The sequence below is a fragment of the Sciurus vulgaris genome, assembly GCF_902686455.1.
Source record: "Sciurus vulgaris genome assembly, chromosome: 13".
Classification (NCBI taxonomy): Eukaryota; Metazoa; Chordata; class Mammalia; order Rodentia; family Sciuridae; genus Sciurus; species Sciurus vulgaris.
Genome location: NC_136474.1, coordinates 30,512,933 through 30,534,189, shown reverse-complemented (window position 1 = coordinate 30,534,189; position 21,257 = coordinate 30,512,933). Strand labels below are relative to the sequence as shown.

Sequence of the window (21,257 nt, the reverse complement as noted above, 5' to 3'; positions counted from 1 at the left end):
ATTCTGTATTTACCAAAAAAATATTTTGAGCCATTAAAATTTGCTTATGGTTCATAAATCCTATTTATGAAACATCAGTTGGGAAGGAAAAAATAGATCTCCTACCACAATGTTGTGCCCGGTACGTTAGTTGCTCAAAAGATACTTGAACTGACGGGCAGTAGCTGCCTCTTCTCAAAGTGCTAAGTATAGATAATTCACTTTGAAGATTGTGTTTATGGTAGTATCCATGTGGGTACTGGATGTGTCTGCGCTATCTGCTATAGCAAAAGATGTAACTAATTCACGTGTACATTTTTGTGTTTGTGCTGCATTACCCAAATCTAAACATTATTTTCCATTTTCCTTATTTCTCAGTATTTCTAAGCCAGGATATTGAATGAATCTATTTCAACAAGTGAAAAATGTAGGTGATCAAGATAAAAAAGCTGATAACATGTAGCCTCATTATTGTTTGCCAATAATCTAATAAAGATAGAAGTTGATTGAAGCATAAAACTGTATTTTGTTTCAACAAAAATAAAAACAGGGTAATTCCCTTGAAGTAATCAAACATTCAAGGGAACTGCCTACTCTGTTTTATTTATTGAACAAGTATTTATTGAGCACTAAGAGTACTATGTCTGGAACAGTTCTTAGAATATGAGGGGATATTTGTAGATTGAATGTTTTTAGATATACTTAATTATGGCCTGTATTCTTATAGTTGCTCAGTCTTTTCAGGTTTCTGTCTCTGTGGCTTCCATCTTAAAACATTGTAGAATTTTGTGGTATTAAGGAATATTCATTGCAAATGAGTTATGTTTTGGCTGTGGTAAGATTTTATTGTTTTCTTATAATCTAATGTAGCATACCTAAAAAGGATTAGTTTTACCATTTGGGTAATCAAGATATGGAATCACTGTCCTCAAATGCTTGGGTTTTGGTGTTAGGCATTGCAGGCTTCTGTTTTTACATTTGTCAAAGGTAGTGCTATCTGCCTAGTAGAGTTATTGGAGATTTTGATGTGACAGTGTAGAGAAAGCACAGTGCACTATATTTGTCTCTTCACATCCTTAGAGAATTGGCTCTAGGACTCCCCCAGCTCTGTTCCTGCCCCCAGCCCCCTTCCTCCCTCCAACTCCCCTTCCTTCCCCCAACTTCCATGAGTACCCAAATCAGCAGGTGCTTGAGTTCCTTATATAAAATGGTGTGGAGTTTGCATAACCTCCCCCCCCCATCCTCCCATATACTTTAAATCATCTCTATATTATGATACCCAATACAATGTAAATGCTATGTAAATAGTTGTTATACTACATTGTTTAGGGAATAATGACAAGGATGCAATTCTGTACATGTTCAGTACAGATGAATCCCACCCCCCACCACCATATTTTCTACCTGTGGTTGGTTGAGTCTGAGAATAGGAAATCTGTGGATACTGAGAGCCAACTCCATCCAATAAATGATAGCTATATGGTTTTTTTTTTTTTTTTTTTTACAGAGTTTACATTTATTTTCAATTCTTTTTCTTAAGCAATATGAGGAGTTTATACCAAGAGAATTAGGATTCTTTTATGTGTAACTTTTAGAACCAAGTGAACATGGTCTTGAGGTAAAAGGCTACCATGACTGGTAGTGTGAGGTTCTTTTGAGGCTGTCGGGTAGCTTATTAGAAAGTTGGATGGAATTGGAGAATATCATGCTAAGTAAAATAAGCCAATCCCAAAAAACCAAAGTCCGAATGTTTTCCCTGAGAAGTGGAGAATGATATATAATGGGGGTGGGAGGGTGGGGAGTGAGAGAAGAATGGGGGAACTTTAGATTATGTAGAAGGAAGTGAGAGGGAGGAGGGTATGAAAATTGGGGAATGAAACAGACATCATTACCCTACGTACATGTATGATTACACGAATGGTATGAATCTACATCGTGTACAACCATAGAAACGAAATGATGTACCCCATTTGTGTACAATGAATCAAAATGCAGTCTGTAAAAAATTAAAAGATAAATAAAAAAATAATAAGAAAGAAAGTTGTAGTGTTCGGACTTTTAATGCAGGCTCAAATAAAAGGTATAGTGATAGTTTTTAAGGTGGACTCAAATATATGAATCTCTGAGGCGTTATGGTGATAATGTGAGGGTAGAAAGGCAACCAAAAAATGAGTATTGCTGGATGTGGTGGCTCACTCCTGTGGTCCTAGGCGCTTGGGAGGCTGAGGCAGGTGGACGCATGTGCAAAGCCAGCATCAGCAAGTTAGTGAGTCCCTGTCACAAGTAAAACATAAAAAGGGCTGGGAATGTAGCTGAGTGGTTAAATACCCTTGGGTTCAATCCCTGGTACCAAAAGTGGGGGGGAGTGTTCATGTTCATCTAACTGTTCTCTTTCTATTGCTAATAGGTTTGTAATTATCACACTGTAATTACTGGTAGAATTTTTCAAAAAATTTTACTTATTTACTGGTAACCCATTTGTTCTTCATCTCTACACTAACAATATTGTTTGAAAAAGGCTTTAATACTTCAGTGCAGTTTGAAACTATGTGTTATAGGTTGCCCTTTTCCCCAAAAGGGCATATTAAATGATGTACCAGATGCTGTTTTATCAGTTGAATAAGAGCCTTGAGTACCATCTCATCTACTGTCTTTACTTTATGTACTTTTAAAGTTTTACATGATCCAGGGTCATCTTTCATATTTTAACTCATGAAATTTGTTATTATATTCTGCCCCCAAATCAATGTTTGGTTTGTAGAGAAATTGGGGCAAATAATTTATTTTAGTAATTTAGCATATCTGTGGGACCAGTCTTTCAGATTTATATGAAAGGTTTTCTTGTCTTACATGTACTTGAAATAGGTAGGCCGGTAGGATCTGTCTATATGTATTTGTGTACATGAATATAATTTCAGGTAAATAAAGTCTCTTTACTAACTTAAAATAATATTTAAACTCATCATAACCTATGTCATAAACATCTTAATTTTAACCAGGCTACATTTATTAGTTATTGTTGAAGAATTCAGTCTTTCACATAGTGAAATGAAATTTTCCTTCTGACATGGTAGTAGCAGTCTTTTGATTACAGCATCCTCCGCAGTGTGTCTGTTCATTGATTATTCTTGTGGAGCCTCCCTGTCCCTGCAAAGTCACTCATTTCCCTCTTCCCTCTTTGCTGTCACAGAGATTCTGTATACATCAGCATTCCAGTCGTACCGTGTTAATTTCTAGAAACCTAAAGTTTGTAAAGTGGTTTTGCCTCACATTTCTTTTTCTCTTCTTTCTCTTTTGGTTCTGGGGATTGAACCTAGGAGTGCCTAACCTTTGAGCCACACTCCCAGCTCTTTCTTGTATTTTATTTAGAGACTAGGGTTTCACTAAGTTCCTAAGGGCCTTGCTAAGTTGCTGAGGCTAGTTTTGAACTTGTGATCCTCCTGTTTCAGCCTCCTGAGCCTCTGGGATTACAGGTATGCACCACTGTGCCCAACTTGCTTCACATTTCTTGAGCTTAAGAACTTTTCTTATTCTTTGAGAATGATCTTTTGTCTTCTCAGAACCTAACACCTAATCAGCCTTTACATAGTGCATTAACTTGCTGATGCTATTGCAGGGTTGTTGGGACATCTAAGTAGCTTCTTTGAATTGTCTCAGACCACTTTCCTTTTCATTGATAGTGTTCTGATTGCTCACTAGGTTCATTTTCCCTATATTCTTTTTCTGAAATGCTAGGGAAGTAGATAAATACTGTTTAAGAGATTCCTGCCTTGCCTTGGAGGTTGGATCAGGTTTCTGAATTTCTATTTAAGTCTGTTATTTAGAATTGATAACTGTATTTCACTTATATTTTTAATTTTTAATCAAATTTTACATTAAAAAAACAGATCAAAATATATAGAAAATGAAACAGAAAACTTGCTTTATTCTTTCCCTAAAATTAATAATTTAATCATTTGATTCCTTTAGTATTTATTGTACTAATACATATGTCAATAGATGATTATATATATGTACTTATTAGAATGTTAAGCAACTCTTTAAAGCAATACATTTGAAGGCTATCTATGGCAATGTGGAAAACACCCAAGAGTAGACAGTTGTGTACAGAATGTTATGCCCATTATTACTGTAACTGTTGGGAACTAAGTCTGTAAATAATATCAAGAATTAGGGTGGTATTTTATTTTCTCTATCTTGAAACTTTTCTGAAATGATTATTACATTAACAAATTATATTAGGCAAGTGCATATGAAGTAAGTAACTTCGAAAAAGTACAAAATGTGTTCATATATTTTTCCGTTTTGGTAACTTCAATTGTAACATCATTTGAGTTCTAAAATTATTGTTAAAACATTTGAGAGGCAGAATTTTAGACTGAAAAGAGATGTCATAGAATAAATCTGATCCTTTCTATTGGTAGAATCTCTGTGAAGTGAAGGACCTGATTAAAGACGGTGGCTTAGCTGGAGTTACTTCTCTTGATTCTTAGGGCAGGACAGGCACTCTGCTGCAGAACAGTCCGCTAGCACTGCCCGAGTTTTCTTTACTGTGTTTTCAATTAAAGACTTCTTTGTAAGTTCTTAAAATTTTATGCATTTACAAATCTTAGTGGCCCTGTGGCTTGTGAACCTTGTGGCTTTTGTATACCTTCTTGTAGATCAGAACACTGCTTCTGGCTTCATGGCTTGCCTTTACTTCTCTCAGAATACTGAGAAATACATTTGGATAGTCAGTACTTCTTGTGAAGCATTGGCTCCGTATCATCAGATTGACCTGAATGTGTGCTGCTTCCCCCATATTCTAGAAATTATTTATTTCTTCACTTTTACAAAGTTTATCTTATTTCTTATATATATGAAAGCTGAAATAATTCTGTCATTTCAAAATGTTTAGATGCTCAAAGTTTTAATACATTACCTATAATGAAATTATGGGAAAATTCTTTTGCTTAGGCTGTTAAATTAGTGGAAACTTGTAATCACAGTCACCTGTATACTTTTGTTCAATTCTTCTAATATTTCCTAGCAGAGTACATGTGCATTGTTTTTACCATAACATTTTAAAATGGAATTTTATGAGAAATTACTGAGATTGAGAGTTTTTCTATTTGAAATTCCTAAAATAGCTGATAAATAATTCTTGGTAATTGATTACTGTATTTAGAATTCTAAATTGAGCATTTCACTGAATTATATCAGTGTGGGCTTTTTTTTTTTAAATAAAGTAAAGGTCATTTTGCTTCTGCTTTTGAATTCTAGTAAGTTGTGTTATGACTAAAGACTTCTCACTAAAATTGTCAGCATGCATTGAATACTTGTGTATTGTTCTACTGAATACAGATGTCATGACAGGAATAGTTATGTAGGAGCCTGTGATTTGTTAAATATTGTTTCAGAATCTTAACTGTTATATATTTGCTTATTAGTCATGTTGAGAGTTTGATAAGTAGTGTGAAGGGGACAGACACCATGAATTTATATTAATTCAGCATGTCAGCATAGAGTTTCTGTTGTTGTATATTTCACTTTTGGAAATTAAAAAATGTTTTATTGGTATATAACTTATTGCAATGAAATTTACCCATTTTAAGGGTATTGATAAGTTTTGACCAATATTTAAACCATAATCACTATGGAGATCATGTTCATAACTTTAAAAACTTTCTTGTGTACATTTGCATTCAATTCCTTTCCCTTACCCTGACCTCTTAAAATCTAGGTCTTTGTGTTACTGCACTACTTTTGTCTTTTCTAGAATTTCTTATAAATGAACTCATATTCTAGGTGGTCTTTTGTGTTTGGCCTCTTTTACTTAGTGGTAATGCTTTGAACTTCACCCATGTTTTATGTTTCATCAGTTTTATGTATTTTCTAAGTATGTTTTTCATTTCCTTGCTAAATATTTATTTTATATACTGAGCGGTCCATTGTATGAACTGTTTTTTTCTGCTCACCAGTTGATAGTCATTTGGGTTTTTCCATTTTTTTGTCTTTTGTCTTTATTGCTTCTGTGTGAGTCAGCTTTATTTACTGTAATGAATTAATTGAGAGTTAAAGAGAGAAAAAAAGATTTTTTTTGACCCATAGTTTTACAGGTTCCGGTCCATGTCCTATTAGCCCCATTGATTTGGATAGCATATCATATGACAGTGTGTGGAGGAGCAAAACCACTTGCATCATGAACCAGGGATCAAAGGAAAAGGAGGGAAAGGTCCAAGGTTCCACAGTTCCCTTCCAGAGCAGGCCCCCATTGAATTGGGGACCTCTCAAACTTGTTTCTACCATCTACCAATAGTACTACCCTGGGGACCATTCCTTTAACATATGGACCTTGGGGGAATGTACAGTATTTAAACTATATCAGCTTCTGTGACCATTCACGTCCACATCTTTTTGTGACTGCATGTTTTCATTTCTCTTGGATATATAGGAGTGGATTGACTAAATTTTATCTTAACTCTTGTGTTTAGTTTTGTAGAAAACTGATAACTGTGAACAAGGCCCTGGATTTGATCCCTAACACCAAAAACCCAAACAAACAAAACCCAAGAAACTTCTAGCTCTTTTCTATATCATTTTGCATTTTCATCAGCAATGTATTAGTGGTCTAGGAGTTCCACATCTATTCCTACACTTGATATTATCAGTCTTTTAAATTGTGAGCTTCCTAATAGATGCGTAGTCATATGTCACTGTGGGTTTAATTTGCATTTATCTAATGATAGATGATTTTGAGCATCTTTTCTTGTACCTGTTTGTCATCTGTATATATTTTTTGTGATGTGTTTTTGCAGGTCTTTATGATGTCTTCTGAAATTGTAAGAGTTCTTTACATATTCTTGACACAGGTCTTTTATTGGATGTATGCAGATTTTTCTTCCTATTGAGTGACTTGCCTTTTTCTTTATAGTTTGTTTTAAGAACAAAGGCTTTCTAGTTGGAGACTCACTTATCAATTTTTGTCTTTTATGATTTGTACCCTTTAACAATTAAGGAATGTTATTCTATCTCAAAGTCACAAAAACTTTCTCCTGTGTTCTAGTACTTGTAGTTTTTATATTTTACATTGAGGCTTATGAAGTATTATGAGTTAATTTTTGTGTATATTGTGAGATAGAGATTGAGATGTGATAGTATGATTAAAAAATGTAGTTAGTCTTTGCTCTGTTCATAGCACAGAGTTCTTAAACCCCGAACATTTCCTGAGTGATGAGGAGGCCTTCTCTTTGAGAAGGAGATATGAGGTATGGCTCCCAGCTAGCTTCAGGATGGAGGCTTCTAGTCAGGAAAACAGTCCTGGGGTCAGAGGTTAGAAGTCTTAGCATCTTTGCTCTCAACCACTGGGATGTGGGGAGGGGCAGTCACCAATGACCAGTGATTTAACCAGTCATACCTGTGTAAGAAACCTACATTAAAATCCCTTAAACAGTGGGGTTCAGGGAGCTTCCTAGCCGGGAAACACATTGATGTACTGGAGGGTGGCATGCCCCGCCGCATCTCCCTTGCACTACAAATCTATTTATCTGTTCCCGAGTTGCATCTTTATAATAAAGCTCTAAAAGCAAGTGTTTTCCTGAATTCTATGAGTTGTAGTGAATTAATGAATCTGAGGAGGGTTTTATGGAAACCGCCAATTTATAGCTGGTTGGTCAGAAGTATCAATTGCCCTTGGGATTTGTGGTTATTATCTCAAGTGAGGATAGTTTTGTACAACTGAACCCTTAGTTTCTGGGGTTTGTACTAATTTTGGGAGTTCACATGAGAATTTATTTGAATTACTGTATACCCAGATGGTATTGGAGAATTGGGATGGACCCCCCTCCACCTTTGGTCTCAGAATAGTAGTAGAAAAAACGATTTCATAATTGTTGTCAGGAGTGAAATTTGCTAGATGGACTCACAGAACTCAGAAGAGCGCTCTCCTTAGCTTCTTACTATTTCTAGTTTATTATAATGACTAAAAGCAAGGAAGAGCCAAATATAGGGCAAGTTGGTGTGTAGGGGGTTGCAGAATTTCCATGCTGTCAGCATGTCCCTCTTCAGGAGAGTGAGGCACCTTATTGTGTTCACTAACCTGGGAACTCCCCAAATCCTGTTATTCAGTACTGTTTTTGGCTTTTAGATGAAGATTTCATTACATTGGCATGATTGATTAAATCATTGGCCATTGGTGATTGGACCCTTATTTTCACCCTGCCCTTCTTTCTGTAGCCAGGCATGAGGGTAGGGCTGAAAGTTCCAGTCTTGTAATCCTGGCTTAATCTTCCTGGGGACCAGCCTCTATTCCAATCTGTCTAGAGACCCTCAGAGAGTTACCTCATTTGCATAAACATGTGGTTGGGAAAGGCTGGCTTTGATTGGCAAAAGATATCGTCACTCAGGAGATTCCAAGAGTTTTAGAGCTCTGTGCCACAAACATGGGTCCAAGACCAAATATATCTTTTATTATACCATAGCTTGTTTGTTTTTCTTTGGGCTTATGCATATCCATTTCTTCTAGCACCATTTGTTGAAATGGCTAACTTTTCCCCGATTGCACTGAGTTCACAAAAAAAAAAAAAAGTGGGCAGTATATATATGTGTTATATTCCGGCACTCTGTGCTTTTCCATCTATCTATTTATCTATCTATCTTTATGCCAACACCACATTTTGTCAGTTACTGGTCATAAGTCTTATTGATTCATTTTTTTGTTACTATAACAAAATACCTGAAATGGGAAAATATATATTAACAAAAGATTTTTTGAAGGTTGAAAGTTGAAGATTGGACACTCTGTGGAAATTTGACCTATGTTAGGGGTCCCTCATTAACCAATCCCATTGTGGCAGATGGCATCACAATGGCAGGACCACCTGTGAGAGACAGAAAGTCAGAGAGTGAGGAAGGGCCTCTATTTTTTTTTCTTTTTTTTTTTTTTTGTGGTGCTGGGGATTTGAACCCAGGGTCTTATGTTTGCGAGGCAAGCACTCTACCAACTGAGCTTTATCCCCAGCCCACCTCTTGTTTTTTATAATGACCAACATTCAGGACCTATACTTGGTCATGTGGGAACTACTTTGGTTTCTTCCAAGGGCAGCACCCCCAGTAACCTTACTGTCTCCTGCTAGGTTTCTCCTCTTAAATGACCTAGCACCTCTCAATACCACCATACTGGAGGACCAGTCTTCTAACATGTGAACCCTTGGGAAAGATGCTCAAACTATACCTAAGTAATTATAACAGATGTATTAGCTTAAATTCAGATCTCTTTTATGGTTTTTTGTTTTTGTTTTTGTTTTTTTGTACTGGGGATTGTGCTTAACTACTGAGCTGTACCCCAGCCCTTTTTATTTTTTGAGGCAGGATCTTGGTGAGTTGTTTAGGGCCTTGCTGAGTTTATTCTTAAACTGTGATTCTCCTGTCTCAGCATCCTGAGTTGCTGGGATTACAGTCATGCCGGCTGTTATGTTTTTTGATGCTACAGTGAGTGGCATTTCTTTTTAATTTTACTCCCCAGTTTTTATTCCTAATATATTGCTGATCTGTACAGTGGTTTTCCTATTTTGTCTTTGTGTTCTATGATCTTGTTTAAACTCATATTTTAGTTCTAGGAGCCTTTTGTAGAGACACTTTTGGACTTTTCTATACAGGGAGTCAAGTCATTTGGGAATAAGAAGTTGTACTTCATTTCAGTCTATTTGTCTTTTATTTACTTATTTTTCTTACTGCAGTGCTTAGGACCTTTATTGCAGGTTGAATGAATATGGCAAGAATTCTTGGAATCACTGTTGGACCCACCTATCCCACTCCCTTGGCCTATACCCAAAGGACTTAAAATCAGCATAGTACAGAGATGCAGCCACATCAGTGTTTATAGCAGCTCAATTCACAGTAGCTGAACTATGGAACCAACCTGGGGGACCCATTAGAAGATGAATGGATAAAGAAACTGTGGAATATATACACAATGGAATATACTCAGCCTTAAATGCACCAATAAAGAAATGCACCAATAAAGAAATGTGGAAAAAAATAAGAGTGAAAGTATTGCCTGTAAAAAATAAATAACAATAAAATAAATGGATCCCCTCATTGCCTTACTTCAGATAGTCCCCACAAATATAGTATGCAGGAGGCAGAGTCAGGCCCCCACTACTATCTGTGTCTGAATCCAAGAGCTTTTGAACATTTCGACCTTACATGCCAGAGGGAACTTGGCAGATATGAATTTTCATTATTTATCCAGTGGGCCCAGTGTAAAAACAAGGGTCTGTGTAAGAGGAAGGCAGAAGGAACCTGAGAAGGAGAAATGACAATGAGAAGCAGAGATTGCAGTGATGCAAAGAAAGGGCTGTGAGCCAAGGAATCTAGACAGCCTGGAGAAACCGGAGAGGCAAGGACACCCCTTCCCGCGCCTCTGGGAGGAATGCACCCATTTCAGACTTCTGACTAGAACGGCCAAGGCATCCCTCCAAGTTCGTAGTTATAGTCCAGCAGCAGTGGGAAAATGATACCAAGTATGTAAGGTCTCTTCTACTCTGGCCATTGCCTTCTGCCCAGCTTCCTGCTGTTCTCTCTCATCCTCTCCATTTCCCTTCTTACTCTCTGTGCTAGACAAAGCTCATTCTCCTCTTGGGCTCATTGTTCTGTGTTCCCTCTGCTTGGAAAAGGCTCTGCTCAAATGTCATCCCCTTGGAAAGCAGCTCTCTCATCACTCAAGCTGAAGCAGACCTCCCTGCTTCCCCCACCTCTGCCATTTTTTTTTGTTTTAGAGCTTCATCTTTTGAACTTTTCAGTTCCTCAATTTATTTTTTAGAACTTATTATCAGTATACAACCCCCCACCCAGTTATGTTTCTTCCCTGTAACTAGAACGGGCCCATTGCCAGAACAGTGCCTGGACCACAGAAAGTGTTTAGCACATAGTTCAAGGAATGACTGTGCAAATAGTTTTGAATGGTGAGGAAGTAACACTTGGCGAAGTGTCATGATTAAATAAAATGAACTTTGTTACACAGGACGTGTACGTGGCTTGTATGGTTAAGAATGACTTGTGCTTGAGATAGTGTCAGAGTCTCACAGATAGGAGTCTCTAACTAGGGTACCAGTAAAAGCTGATCACTCTCTTCCCCTCATGTGAGTTTGAAGTGGGGGACTGGTACGGATTAAAGTATCAATTTTATTAGTTACTGTTAAAACAGTTTGAAAATGTGATTTAGATAAGTGCCCAAAGGGTTGATCTATGTTCTTCCACTGCCTCCAGCAACAGGGATGCTTTGGAGGAGCAGAGCTACTGCTCTGGGTGAGCAGAGAATAGGCTGCTCTAGAAGGTGGGCAAATGGTCTGAAGACCTGAGCTGTTTTCCCTTAGTCCCTTCACTCCAAGTTGACCAACTAGGTTGTAAGGAGGGCACTGGGGCAGCGAGAAGCCAGAGGGTCCTCTGAGAAGCAGGCCAGGGCCAACTCTTGAACTGGGTCAGAATTGGTAGAGTTCTAGCTAGAAGAGCAGAATTAAACAACTTAGAAAAAAATTAGCTTTTTATCATTTAGCTCTTGGCAATTGATCTTGAACAGTGGAATTTGCTTTCTTAGGGATTTCTCTGGGAACTGGCATTATTCTAGATATTAGCAAACTTTTTTCAGTTATAGGCCAGATATTTTAGGCTTTTGGGCCTCTTACAATCTTTGCCACTTATTCCTTATTTTATTTTTATAACCCTTCAGAAAAGTGAAGAACATTCTTAGCTTGAGGGCTGTATTAGTCTATTTTGTGTCACTATAACAAAACACTTGAGTCAGGCTACTTTATGAAGAAAAGAGATTTATTTTGGTTAACAGTTCAGGAGGTGCAGGGTCTAGGAGCCTCTTCTGATGATAGCCTTCTTACTCATAGAATCCCGATGTAGTGCAGAGCATCTCATGGCAAGAGGCAGGGAATGTGCACGTGTATGTACCTTCTGGTCTTTCTACATCTTCATATAAAATTACCAGGATTCATTGACTGATGACCTCATCTAATCCTAATCACTTCCCAGAGGCCCAGTTCCTAAACACTATAGTTAGATTAAATTCTCACTCTTCATAAATTACACTCTGGGATAAGACTCACCTGTGTAGGCTGTTGTTTGCTGACCCCTGGTTCTGACTCAGTTCTTTTCTCTCCTCTTTGCTTGTCCCAGTCTGTTCCCTGGAACCTGGTCCCTCTGCAGCTGCAAGAGCCAGGGTGAGGGGCATTGGGCTGTATGGGAAAAAGGTGGAGTGGCCTGGCTGTGGAGGTAGTGTATCTTGGCATATAATAAAAGTGCTCATGGTTCTTGTATGATTTGTTAATGATCTGCAAACAGCTGGACAATTTATAGGTCAAGAAATATTTTGTTTAGTGACAGCTTACATATATGAATGTTAGATTGGAAAGCCAGTACCAATTAGGATGATTTTGAGGTTTATTTGTTCCAACCACCCCCTGGCGCCCCCCTGCAGGAGAATTTCCATTTGAGTAACTTAGGACTTTTGGGGACAAAATAAGGTTGAGATAGATGAAAGTATTCAGTATTTTTATATACTCTGTAAAAGTAAAGGCAACATGGTTGATCGATGCCAGTCTAATTTACTCAAGCTAAAAGCAACCCTTTCATGTATTTATCCAACTCAGTCCAAGGCGCAGGTGTCTGGTTCTGTCTAGTGGGAATGGTGTTGAGGAACCAAGGCCTGGGTGCTCTGTGTACTCATTATTATTTCATTTTCTTTGCTACCAGGTCCTTTCCTGAGACAGAGCTAAGATATAAATAGATAAATTATATTTCATATACAAACGTGTATTTAAATCAATGCTGTATTGACATCCATGAGTTTATATGACATCTGTGTTTCTTGTTCACCACCACAGAGTTTATATCTTCTCTTCTCCTTTTCCATATTTGTGTTGCCAGCTCAATTCATCATATTCAGGAGTTTCAGAATTGCTGATCCAAACCACTCTGACAAACACATCCTCTAACCAGGGTTTTTTTTCCTATTAATTTAATCTTTAGACTGAGAGTATATGAGACTAGAATAATAGGTAGTACTAACAGTACTGTTTTGCAAGTTACTTATTATATTGCTCCTTCATCGTGGTTGTTTTATTCATTGAAATTAAAGTTAGGTTTACTCACTCTTGTTAATTTTATTTTACATACATTAAACATTAATTTTTGGTTTCAAAAGTCAAAACTATTCAGAGATAGATAAGTGTCAGTATCCACTTGCTCCTTCCAATCCCTTTCCTCCAGTTCTCATCCTTGAGGGTGTTAATGGATGTCATTAGTTTCTAGATTATCCTTTATATTTTTCTTTTTGCAAAATTAAGGATATATCCATTTATTTACCTACTTACATGCTTTTTACACAAGTAGCAGTGTATGTGTGTGTTTTGCAGTTAACAGTACCTCCTGGAAATAACTTCATATTAATTCATAGAAATGTGATGATACCTGGGTATATATGAGAGATTATTGAGGCTTTTTCAAAATGGAGATATTACCTCAGTTTGCACATGTATGGAATTGATCCTGTCCTCTTGGAGAGGGAGAACTGATGTCACTTTTAGTAGAGAAGCTTTGAGGTAGGCCGGTGAGCCTGAGATGCTAGACAGAAGTGGAAGGTTTTGGTTTTGATTGGTAAAATGATACTTTTTACTATTTATTTATTTATTTTAAATACACAATTCTTTTTTTAAAAATTTTATTTATTTATTTTTATAATGTATTTTTTTTATTGTAAACAAATGGGATACATGTTGTTTCTCTGTTTGTACGTGGCGTAAAGGCATACCATTTGTGTAATCATAAATTTACATAGAGTAATGTTGTTTGATTCATTGTTATTTTTTCCCTTCCCCCCACTCCTCCCACCCCTCTTTTCCCTCTATACAGTCCTTCCTTCCTCCATACTTGCCCCCCCTCCCTAACCCTAACTCTAACACTAACACTAATCCCTTTCCTCCCCCTGTTTTATGTCATCATCTACTTATTAGCGATATCGTTCGTCCTTTGGCTTTTTGAGATTGGCTTATCTCACTTAGCATGATATTCTCCAATTTCATCCATTTGCCTGCAAATGCCATAATTTTATCATTCTTTATGGCTGAGTAATATTCCATTGTATATATATATACCACAGTTTCTTTATCCATTCATCAATTGAAGGACATCTAGGTTGGTTCCACAATCTGGCTATTGTGAATTGAGCAGCTGTGAACATTGATGTGGCTGTATCTCTGTAGTATGCTGATTTTAAGTCCTTTGGGTATAGGCCAAGAAGTGGGATAGCTGGGTCAAATGGTGGTTCCATTCCAAGTTTTCTAAGGAATCTCCACACTGCTTTCCAGAGTGGCTGCACTAATTTGCAGCCCCACCAGCAATGTATGAGTGTACCTTTCTCCCCACATCCTCGCCAACACCTGTTGTTGCTTGTATTTTTTTAAATTTTAAATGGACACAACCTTTATTTTATTTATTCATTTTTATGTGGTGCTGAGGATCGAACTCAGTGCCTCACACGTACGAGATGAGTGTTCTACCACTAAGCTGTAACCCCAGCCCAGGATACTTTATTTTGAGGAAAAAAAAAAAGTGAAGTCCTATTTACTAGAGCCTTAAATTGTGATAGAATTCTGTGAGAGAGCTTCTTTTCACCAAGTGTGGAGGTACTATCAAAATTTACTTGGTAATTTTAAAGATACAAGTTTTATATTTAATTGGAGTTAAAGGTGACTTCAGATCCTAGATGAGGAGGTCTCTGTAAAAATACTTAAAGAACTGCTTCTGTTATTGAGGACCTCAGTGCACAAGAAGCTATGAGGGTAGTTGTGTCTTGCCAAGAAGGTAATGCTCTTTAATTTTTCTTGACCCTCATCTAATCCAAATTTTATCTAGAAATTTCCTGTAATAATTAAAACTAATCATTAGTTCTTACCAATCAAGATCCATTTATTGAAAATAGATATGAACTGAAACAGAACCAATTTATCGTTTATAAATTCTCATCTTGTAGATGATGAGTTCTCATTGACATAACAGAAAAAAATGATCACAAATTGAATTATACTGTAAGACTGTTAGGGTTGCCTGAATCCAGAGATTTTGAATTTTTCTGAAATGCCTCTATATATGAGCTTCATTCTCAACTTGGTAACCTGAAGCTCCTACAGTTCTGGGCTTTACATCCACACATTACCCTGTTGACCAGAAGAGAATACTTCCAATCTAAACACTATAACCCTCAGGTTGACCTTGATTTGACTGCTTAGGGGAATGGACCATACTGATTAGCTCAAGCCAACTAGGGCCCACCCCTAGGGGTAGAGGTGGATTAATCTTTTGAGTACATGGATTGGGGAAATTATGAGGGTAGATGCCAGAACAAAAATAAGGCAACATTAGGAAATGTAAGGAGGGGCATAGATGCTAAGTTGAAGGTCATATTCAATAGATGATTAGTATTTATGCATTTAAAAACTTTCTACTCTCACTGTTTTCATTAGGGCCCAATTAACAAGAAAACATGGATTTTATTCATTCATTATTTTTGTGGAGGCCTTCTTCATGTCAGGTACAGTTCTAGGACTTGATGATACAGCCATAAATAAGTCAGAAATAACCTCTGCTCTGTGGAGTCTCCAAAGACAGTGGGGGAAGGCCCTCGTGGTTTTGCTAAGGGGATGTGTTCAACAGTATTCCTGAATCTTCTGTGATGTGTGCGTGAACATTCATGTTACATAGCTTGTAACTTACATGTTTGAAAGCAGATGTGTGTGCAAAGGGGATAGGAAGGAAATAGATGGCACAGAAATAAAAGCCAGTCATTGGCTCGGTCCTTCTGACTTTATAAAGTAGATTGAAGTCAGGGATCAAAGAATTCTACTGTCTTTGCAACAAAATCGAGCCATCATCATTTTCGAAAGCACTGCATTTCTACATTGCAAGTGCAAGATGAACCATAAGCATCTATTAGAGATGTGTTTGGAATTGGAAGTCAGTCTTGATAAACCTGTATTTCAGCTTCATGCATGAGTTATACAGTTTGATTTAAAGATGTGTCTCTTTATGGTGTGTTTGTGTATATTTGTGAGCATATATGCATGTTTGCATGTGTTTGTACATGAACATACCAGGAAAACATGTAATAAAATACAATTTTGCAATGTTTAATTTTTTGTTAAGTTTACTAATAATTTTTAACTTCCTTTTACTTTTTCCTTAAATTACTTATGAAATGACCTAAATATTAAATAAAATCAAGAGTCCATTGTTCCCAGCTGCTAGAGTGATGTTTATTTTGCCTAGTCCACTGAGGGTTCAGGTTATGTACTTCTGTGGATCATGGTCCGTAGTGGTTGATGGCTAAGCATTCCTTTTAAGTACACGTGATATTTATGAAATTAACCATCTGCTTGGCCATGAAACATCTACAGCTTTCAGAGAACTGCTGTCATTGGAGCACACTCTGTCACTGGCAGTTACAGTATAAACCACTTTTAAAAAGATAAGTAGGTAAAGTCCCTTACATTGGGAAATTTAAGATAACTTGTAAATAATTTGCAGCTCAGCAAAGGAATCTGAATGGAAATTGGGAAATAGAACCAGTTATCAACAAAAAGACTTTAAAAGTTATGGAATACAGTTATAAGTTGTGTGATATGGTGTGTTTTAGGGAAGAAGAAAGGCTTACATGAATAAGTATCCAACTTCAGTGACAGAAATCACCACGGAATAGACTGAAATAGTGTAGGAGGAAGTGAAATGAGCATGGGCCGATGACCTGGAAGCACACATTCAGCAAGCAGGAGAATAAAGCCCGGCTGACTCTCTCAAAAGTCAAATAGTAGGACATTTGGCAAGATTCATCATAGGTGAGGGAACACATACAAAACTGTAAAATAATATTGAGAACAAAATTATTCTAGTAAATATTCAGGATTTTAGGTGGAATGGATAAATTACTGGAAAATAAAACTTACCCAAAACTGACTTACTAGAAAATTTTAGTAATTCCAGAACAGTATGCTGTGGTTAAACATCTTTCCACACAAAAAGCACCTGGGTTTGAGAACTGTTTTAGTCAGCTTTTCATTGCTCTGACCAAAAGACCTGAACAGAACAACTTAGAGGAGGTAAAGTTTATTTTGGCTCACAGTTTCAGAGGTTACGCCCATGGTTGACCGACTCCATAGCTCTGGGCCTGAGGGGAAGCAGAACATCATGGTGGAAGCACGTAGCCGAAGAAAGCAGTTCAGAGCTGGGCGTGGCAGTCAGGAAGCAGAGAAAGCTCTGCTCACCAGGGACAAACTATAAATCCCAAAGTCGTCGTGCTCCCAGTAGCTCCCAGAAGCCTACTTCCTTCAGCTACCTATCTGCCTGTGGTTCACGTCAGTGGATGAATCCAACCTGTAGTCTCATCATTTCACTTCTGAACGTTCTTGTGTTGTCTCACATATGTCCTTTTGGGGGGACATCTCATTTCTAAACCATAACAGTGACTTCAGAGGAATATTTTACCCAAATATTCCTGGAAGAGATAATTACATTTTTTAATACATAGAGAAGAAGACAGGCTTTCCCAGGTCATTTGTGAGACTAGGGAAGTCCTGATACAGCCACTCCTTAGGAGCAGCACAGGAAAGAAAACAAAAGATTTTCCTGATTTTAGGTGGGGTCATCCCAGGACCCATGGAGAATGCGCTCTGTCTAGTGCTGTGTATAGGTTAAGATGGAAATTGAGCTGCATGGAAGTCATCGATCATCTTATCCTGATCATTGGTTTGAATGGAGGGGAAAGCCCTTTTGGAGTGGCCTTAGGAAAGACTGGGTTACTTGAATTAGTACCATATGTCTACAAAATCTGGAATGATTAAGAAGTGATTACTTCACTCACAGCACAATAAGCTTACAAATTTGTGAGCAATTTCATCTTTTGCTACTAAGGAAAATACAACTCATTTCTCATCAACTAGGTTGGCCCAGTTTAACAAATCAGGGTTCAAGAGAAATACAACCAAGAGGATATAAAAGGAGATTTATTATGAGGAATTGGCTCATCCATTTATGGAGATGGTGAAGTTCCAGAATCTACACCTGCAAGCTGGAGACCTTGGAAGGCCAGGAGTATATTTAGTCCAGGTCCAAATGTCTGGGAACCTGGGGAGCCAGCAATGTAAAGTCAAGTTCAAAGGCAGAAAAAGATGAAATGAGTTCAAGCAATAAAGCAGAGGGAGGAAGGGGCGAATTCTTCCTTCTTCTGCCTTTTTAGGCCCCAAGTAGATTAGATGATGCTCAACCACATTGGGAGGGTGGTTCCTCAAACCCCAAATTGAAATACCCATCTCATCCTGAAATGCCCTCATAGATGCACCCTTTGACCCGGGCAACCTGTGCCTAATCATGTTAACACATGAAGTTAACTGTCACAGTAAGTGCAGCAGTGCCGTGTCCTGGAGATAAGGTGAGCAGTGTACAGAGGAGGGACCACTTTGGAAAACAACTTGGTGTTACTGGCATCATGTACATGGGTGTATGAAATAACGTAAAGAGAAGAGCTGGTTCTTAACTCAGACACATTATTGATAAAAGTTTACACACATTTAATAGCAATTACACAATGTATTCATGCTTTAGTAAACTCTGTGCTAATGTTTGTAATGCCGGTTCAATCTGGAAAAAATGCTACCACTTTATAGTTACAGGGAATTTAATAAAAACTAATAATTCAGTTGATATATATATGTGGTTGCAGGAAACTGACAGGGTTATCAGAAGATTTTAAAATATCGACACCAATTCTATCAGGAAAAACGTTACAGGAAAGTTGCTCTGGTTTGAATATGTTTTATTCTAAATATAACATTGAAATTTAATTGTCATTGTGGTAATGTTGGGAGAGGAGGCCTTTAAGAGATGTTTTTTCGGTACTGGGGATTGAACCCATGGGTGCTCTAGCCCCTCCCTATGTCCCCAGCCCTTTTTATTTTGAGAAAGCCTTTTTAAGTTGTCTGTGCAGTCTTGAACTTGGTAGCCTCCTATCTAAACCTCTCCAGGTGCTGAGAGTACAGGTGTCCACCACTGTGCTTGGTTAAACTTTGCCTTTCTTTTAGGACTGGGTTAATTCTTGTGGTAGTAACTCAGGGCCTGGTTCGCTGCTGTGAGAGGGTTTTTACACACTGAAGCTTCACTTCTTGTTTTGCCTCTTGCCTGACTCCCCCCTCACCTTTCCCCTTCCCTCCAGGAGCGGAAGCAGCATGAGGCCCTCCATAGTGCTGTGCTCTTGGACTTCCTAGTTTTCCCTGTTCTTCCCTATTTTTTACTTCTTATTATGATACTTCATAAGGATATTTGCCTACTTGTTTTGTCTGTTACTAAGAGGTCTGTTAGAAATCTGTGATAGTGATTTGTCACTTTTTCTTTCAAGTTCTGTAAGTCTATTTGGGGGCTGTCTCTGTGTGTATTGCCAATTTAGAATTTTTATGACTTTTAGTAGATCACCTTGTAACTATACAGTGACCCTCTAGCTTGAGTTGTGTTTCTAATCCTGGATTTCCTTTTTCAAAATTAGGATATCTTTACAAGTTTCTTTTTAGTTATGTTTGCATATTTTTTTACCCCTTTTCTTTAGCCATTACGCACCCCTGTATTTTAAGGTACAGCTATTAAAAGCAGTGGGTCTGCTGGTGACGAATTGTGTGTGGAAATGTCTTTATTTCATTATCAGTTTTTTCTTTTTTTAAGATTTTTTCTAATTAGTTTTTCAGGACAGTAGAATGCATTTTGATACATTATACATAAAGGGAGGAGTATACCTTTTCATTCTTCTGGTTGTATTTGATGTAGAGTTACATTGTCATATAATCATATATGCACATAGGGCGAAGATGTCCAATTCATTCTTTTATCATTCCTACCCCCAACCCCACCCTTCCCTTCACTTCCCTCTGCCTAATCTAAAGTACCACCACTTTTCCCTACCCCATCCCCTTATTGTGAATTTGCATCCACATATCAGAGAAAACATTCAGCTTTTGGTTCTTTGGGAGTCACTTATTTCACTTAGCATGATATTTTCCAGCTTCATCCATTTACTGGCAAATGCCATAATTTCATTCTTCTTTAAGGCTGAGTGATATTCCATTGTGTAAATGTGCCACATTTTCTTTATCCATTCATCTGTTGATGGGCACCTAAGTTGGTTTCATAGTTTAGTTATTGTGAATTGAACTGCTATAAACATTGATGTGACTGCATCACTGTAATATGCTGATTTTAAGTCATTTGGGTATAAACTGAGGAGTGGAATGAGTTGGTCAAATGGTGGTTCCATTCCAAGTTTTCTGAGAAATCTCTGTACTGCTTTCTATAGTGATTGCACCAATTTGCAGTCCCACCAGCAGTGTATGAGTGTAACTTCTTCTCCACATCCTCACCAAAATTTATTATTGCTTGTATTCTTGATAATTGCCATTCTGACTAGAATGAGATGCAATCTCAGTGTAGTTTTGATTTGTTTCTCTAATTGAAGAGATGTTGAACATTTCTTCATATATTTGTTGATTGATTGCATTTCTTTTATGAAGTGCCTGTTCAGTTCCTTAGCCATTTATTGATTGGGTTATTTGTTTTTTTTGGTGTTGTGTTTTTCTGAGTTCTTTATATATCCTTGAGATTAATGCTCTGAGTTTCATGTGAAAGATTTTCTCCCATTCTGTAAGCTCTCTCTTCATGTTGTTGATTGTTTCCTTTGTGGTGAAGAAGATTTGAGTTTGATTCCAACCCATTTATTGACACTTGATTTTACTTCTTGCACTTTAGGATTCTTGTTAGGGAAATCAGGTCCTAAGCAAACACAATGAAGATTTGGGCATACTTTTTCTTCTTTTAGGCTCAGGGTATCTGTTCTAGTGCCTAAGTTCCTGATCTGCTTTGAGTTGATTTTTGTGCAGGGTGGGTGAGAGATTGGGATTTCATTTCATTTTGCTACTTGTGAATTTCCAGTTTCCCCAACACCATTTGTTGAAGAGGCTGCCTTTTTTCTCCCATGTATGTTTTTGGTGCCTTTCACTATCACTTTTGAAGAATGTCTGCATTGAGATTTCTGATTTTAGTAGTTTCTTCTTATCAATGGAAGACTATTCCCAGATCCTCACTAGAAGCCTGAAACCATGGATAGTACTAAACCTTATACATACTGTTTCTTCTTTATTGAGACTTCTCACTTTTCCACTTAAGTGAAGCCCTCATAGCTTACATCTTCTTTTTGGCGTATTTGA

General features: G+C 37.5%; 1 protein-coding gene across 7 annotated transcripts in view; it reads left to right on the top strand.

Moving 5' to 3' along the window:
• AUH (AU RNA binding methylglutaconyl-CoA hydratase) overlaps positions 1–21,257 on the top strand; it is a 179,156-nt gene that overhangs the window by 15,756 nt on the left and 142,143 nt on the right. The window lies entirely within an intron of this gene.